Source organism: Sarcophilus harrisii, chromosome 3, assembly GCF_902635505.1.
Source record: "Sarcophilus harrisii chromosome 3, mSarHar1.11, whole genome shotgun sequence".
NCBI classification, from domain to species: domain Eukaryota; kingdom Metazoa; phylum Chordata; class Mammalia; order Dasyuromorphia; family Dasyuridae; genus Sarcophilus; species Sarcophilus harrisii.
Window position 1 is genome coordinate 491713902 of NC_045428.1, and position 5754 is coordinate 491719655.

General features: G+C 32.0%; 1 pseudogene; it reads right to left on the reverse strand.

Annotated features, from left to right (window-relative positions):
• Positions 1-3097: 3097 nt before the first annotated feature.
• On the reverse strand, positions 3098-3625 carry LOC111719789 (annotated as a pseudogene).
• Positions 3626-5754: the final 2129 nt, after the last annotated feature.

Consider the following 5754-nt stretch of genomic DNA (forward strand, 5'->3'; position numbering starts at 1 on the left):
ATAGCTCATATAGTCATTATGAAAATTATAGAGATAGTTTATATAAAACTTTGTAAACACTAAAATGCTAATTCAATATCATATCAACTCTTTTTATAGGGCTAAGGACAAATCCACTCTTCTTCATGTTTCTTTCTCCATAATTTTAATTCTGAAATTTTTTAACCATGGAAACATGGTTGAATGGAAACAGAAATGGTCCCACTTGGACAATATTCCTTTGCAGAATCTTAAGCCTGAGTTATCATGCCTATCTTTATCACCCCAAAAGTAGGTAGGGTTTGTGGTCTGACTATACCTATTTTCTTTCCTTTAATATATAGTTTAAAATGGAGTAGTCATTTCCTCCTAAGGTTTCCTCATCTCAGTCTCATCAATTTCTTTTAATTGATCATGATGAAGTTAAGATAGCATTTCCACCCATTTCTTTCTCTGTCATTAATAAAGGCAAGAATTAATCAGCTACTTTGTTTTTGGAAAAAGAGAAATCCATGTAGTTCTTTCCATGCAATTGGGGCAGATACTTTTGGTAATTCCTCTGACTTGAATATTAAAGTGAGCAAGGTGGCTAGAATATAAAGATGATTAATACTGATGTAACAACAAAGTCTGCAATTTCATCAGCATGTGGAATGAAGGAACTATCTCCATCAATGCAGATTGAAATAAATTTCTAATTCATAAATTTCCTGAGGAGTTACTTGGACATCTGAGAGTTTAAGTGATTTGCACAGGATAACACAGGTAAAAAGTGTCATAGACACTGTCTCAAATAGGATTTGAACTAATGTCTCCCTGAACCAAAGTTTAGCACTTTATTTATTATACTACATTGAATCTCTTCATAAACATCATGTGGTACAATAATGGCATTTAAAGTGAAGGAGACCCAGCAGAACATAGACTTACTATTACAATGTGAGAAAATAATGGGTTTAAACACTTTCAAAATCTAAGTATCTTAAAGACCTCATATCCAAAATATATAGAGAATTGACTCTAATTTATAAAAAATCAAGCCATTATCCAATTGATAAATGGTCAAAAGATAAGAACAGACAATTTTCAGATGAAGAAATTGAAACTATATCTAGCCATATGAAAAGATGCTCCAAATCATTATTAATCAGAGAAATGCAAATTAAGACAACTCTGAGATACCACTACACACCTGTTAGACTGGCTAGCATGACAGGGAAAAATAATGCGGAATATTGGAGGGGGTGTGGGAAAACAGGGACACTAATACATTGTTGGTGGAATTGTGACTACAATTTGGAACTATGCTCAAAAAGTTATCAAACTGTGCATACCCTTTGACCCAGCAGTGTTACTACTGGGTTTATAGTCCAACGAGATCTTAAAGAAGGGAAAGGGACCTATATGTGCAAGAATGTTTGTGGCAGCACTCTTTGTAGTGGCCAGAAACTGGAAACTGAGTAGATCACCATCAATTGGATAATGGCTGAATAAATTGTGGTATATGAATAATATGGAATATTATTGTTCAGTAAGAAACGATCAACAGGATGATTTCAGAAAGTCCTGGAGAGACTTACATGAACTGATGCTGAGTGAAACAAGCAGAGCCAGGATACTGCTATAATATAATATATTATATATATCAATTAATATATTACATATATATAATATAATATATAATATATATAAAAATAATAATTATATAATATAATATATAATAATATTATTATATAATATAATTATAATATATAATATAATAATATAACAATAATACTATATGATGATCAATTCTGATGGACCTGGCCATCTTCAGCAATGAGATGAACCAAATCAGTTCTAATGGAGCAGTAATGAACTGAACCAGCTACACCCAGCAAAAGAACTCTGGGAGATGACTAAGAGCCATTACATCAAATTCCCAATCTCTATATTTTTCCCTGCCTGCATTTTTGATTTCCTTCATAGGTTAACTGTACAATATTTCAGAGTCCAATTCTTTTTGTACAGCAAAATAATGGTTTGGACATGTATACTTATTTTGTATTTAATTTATCCTCTAATATATTTAACATGCATTGATCATCCTGCCATCTAGGGGAGGAGGTGGGGAAAGGAGGGGAAAAATTGGAACAAAAGGTTTGGCAATTGTCAATGTTGTAAAATTACCATGCAAATAACTTGTAAATAAAAAGCTATTAAAATTAAAAAAAAAATCTAAGTATCTTGATTGAGGCCAGTTCCAATCTTGTGATAAAGAGGGCCATATATACCCAGATAGAGGAGTGTGGGAACTGAGTATGGACCACAACATAGAATTTTCACTCATTTTGTTGTTAGCTTGCATTTTGTTTTTTCTTTTTTTTTTCCCTTTTGATCTGATTTTTCTTGTGCAGCAAGATAATTTTATAAATATGTATACATATATTGGATTTAACATATATTTTAACATGTTTAACATATATTGGATTACTTGACATCTAGGGGAAGGGATGGAGGGAAGAAGGGGAAAATTTGGAACACAAGATTTTGCAAATGTCAATGTTGAAAAATTATCCATGCATATGTTTTGAAAATAAAAAGCTTTAATAAAAATAAATCTCAGTATCTTCATTGAATCTTTAATAGAGAAGAACACAAAATTAATTAGGGATAATATTCAAAGAATACTAGTTCTTTCCTACATTTTAAATTAATTTGTTTTTTTTTCAAGAACTATTTTTAGACTTACTTAAGCCTTTCATTTACCTCTACTTATTTTGTACACAAGTGAGTTACCTTTTGTTTTTTTTTTTTTAAATTAACTTCCTGATGCATAAATCGATTTTAATCTGAAAATCTCAGAGTTTAACTCTAGTGCTAGCACTCTGGACAAATAGCATAAAACCAAGATTCACCTGTTGGACTACCAATAATCAAAATGACTGGTGTCTGATCTTATTGAAAATTGTTGTAGATAAGGAAAGCTGTTTTCCTGAGCCCTTACACTTTGTAGATCAGGTTCTTACTAATATTATTACAAAAAAAAAAATAAGGCTCATATTGGAAAAGGACATTACAAAGAAGTTTATTTAGATTCCAAACCTTCCTGTCTACCTCTTCCAGTATATCTGAAGACTCAGTTACAATGAAAATGCTTGCTTTTCTTGAGGCTAAGGTAAGAAATCTTGTGATTTCTGGATGTCTTATGGGTCAGTGCATCACAATATACATATAGAGGTTTCATATAGTAGGAGGCTTCTTGATCTCAGATATTGACATACATAGTTCAGCACTTCTGTTCACAATGAAGACATATTCAGTGAAGAACTGGGATGTGCCATTGTTAAACTGCCCTATGAAAATCATGTTATCTTAATCTCTATTCCTTGCTCTTCAGAGGGCAAATGTCCCTTCACTGGGATGTGGGAACAAAAAAGACACTGAAACACTGCCTGCTTAGCATAACATAAAGCTAATAAGATAGGTTCCATTGTTAAAATCTATTGCTTTTCTTAAGCTCTTGCTTTCAGATTTACTGAAAAAAAATCCTAGTTCATAAAAAATCCCCTTCATAGTTATTTTGGTGCCTCAAGGAGTCTCTAAGCTTCAGGAGAATATCTAACTTATCCTCTTTGCAGTATGTTTTCCAAGGATGGTGTTCATGTTAGAATGTCTGTGTGAATTTATTTGATCTACCTTGATTTTGTTTATTCTCAGATCATACTCTGTGTATGCTGCATCTCTTGGAAATGTCTCAGTGATGCAAGGAGATGAGAAGCTTCAAAGAAGGTGGAGAAGGAAGAGGTGGAGAAGATACAGAATGGAAGAGAAGAAAAAAAAAAAGCAGATGAAGTTGGGATAGTTCAGTGCTTTAACCAAAGTGATAATTGGAGCAGAATGTTGTATGTCCAACTTTCTACACCTTTCCTCTCATGCTTAACCCTTATCTCCATTTACCAATAGTTTACCTATATGGGATCATTAATAAAATAGAATTGTAGAAAGAAGAGGAAATGGACAAATTTTCTATTCAATATAAACCCTTCTAATATAAAAAGAAAAAAAAGATATAATAAGTTATTCAATATTGAACAACAAAATCATTTGATAAAATATCTCATGTTGCTTTATGGAAAAGAGGGAGAGAAAGGAAATGGAGGCTGATATAATTAAGTTGACTTGGAACAGATTGCATAGCCAGACTACAAAAAAAGATTTGTTGTCAGACTCAAAGGAGTTTGCATCAATAGGATTTGGTGACTAATTTGAAATGGTAAATAAAGGATGAAGCTTACTGAGATTTCAAGGATAGTATTTTGCTTGTAGTGGGACTGAACTGGGTGACTAGAAAGAGGGTGATATCCTTCTCAGTAATAGGAAAGATGGGAATATTTGATGAAAAGATAATGAGTTCACTTTGAAAACAGTGAGTTTAATATGTTTATCAATTAAAATCCTCCACAAAACCTGCTTTGAGGCCTTGATGGGAAATGAAATAAATTTTTCAAGAGGTATTCAAGAAGAGGAAAAACTTTGACAGATTCCACTGTGTATATCAGAAAAATAGGGTCTAGACTGTCAGTTTTCAGAATACAGGCTTGCTAGCAGGTAGAGGCAAATCAACATTGTGCTGACCATTTTAGTGATAAACTCCTTGGCAATGGGAACCAATAAAACAGGAGAAAATGTAAAATAAAACACAGTCCTGGGCAATCATGGTCCGATTCAGTTCCATAATAGTAGAATGGAAGGTAGAGAACACTATAAATCAGAGCTTTTATACTGCCTATAAATGTGAGAATTTTGACTAATGACCACCAAACAGACACTACTAGAAGAATTAAAATTCTTACTATAATTGAAACCAGAAAATAGAATGGTGCTGCATCTCAATGGAAGGGTGACACACGAGTTCCCCAGGGAGAGGCAAAGAAAATGGTTGATGAAGTTAGTTTCATTATGGATCAAAAGGCAAAAAGAAAAATCATTTTCATGACACATTTGATCATCTCATGATGCATCACCCATGATAAGATTAGTAAAAGGATAATAATTTTAGTTTAGGTACCAATATATGTTACAGAGGATGAAAAGGTAAATAAAATCTATGAAGACCTCTATAAGAAACCTTTAAAATTAACTAAAAATATGTTATGATATAAGTGATTTCAGTAAAAAGATGGAAATAGGTAAAGATATAGAAAAATTTAATAAAATCTTGTTCAGTAGTAAGAAAGGAAAGAAATCAAAGACTTGTTAACTCCCTAGAAGTTTTTGTCTAAATATTATGACTATTTTCTTCAGAGAAAGAAAGAGAAAGTGCTGGGCACAACGTGTACCAAATAACATAACAAAAAAGGAGAATGATTATATGTTAGCAGACATGAAAATTCTTGTCCCTGATGTGAAAGTCATTCCTATATCTTTTTTCTTTATAGTTAGACTACCAACTTGTCAGAGCAAAGGTAAAAATTAATATAAAATTAGAAGAAAGAATAAGAACATGAAAAGGAAACAGATGGAATACTATTAAAACAATTCCAAATGGATCTATTTAAGTAAATTATTGATGAAATATACAAAGTGAAGAATAAAAGAAAAATGACATGAACTAATAATTTAATACTTGTGTATTTGATCAGTCAACAAGCTTTTGTTTGAATCCAAGATAAAGGATGAGAGGCAATGACACAGGCAAATTTCCCCCAAATTAACATTAATATTAATTCTGCTAACAATTTTAAAATAATACCTCAAATCAAGTTTTAGAATAGCAGAGTCAACAAAAGTTCA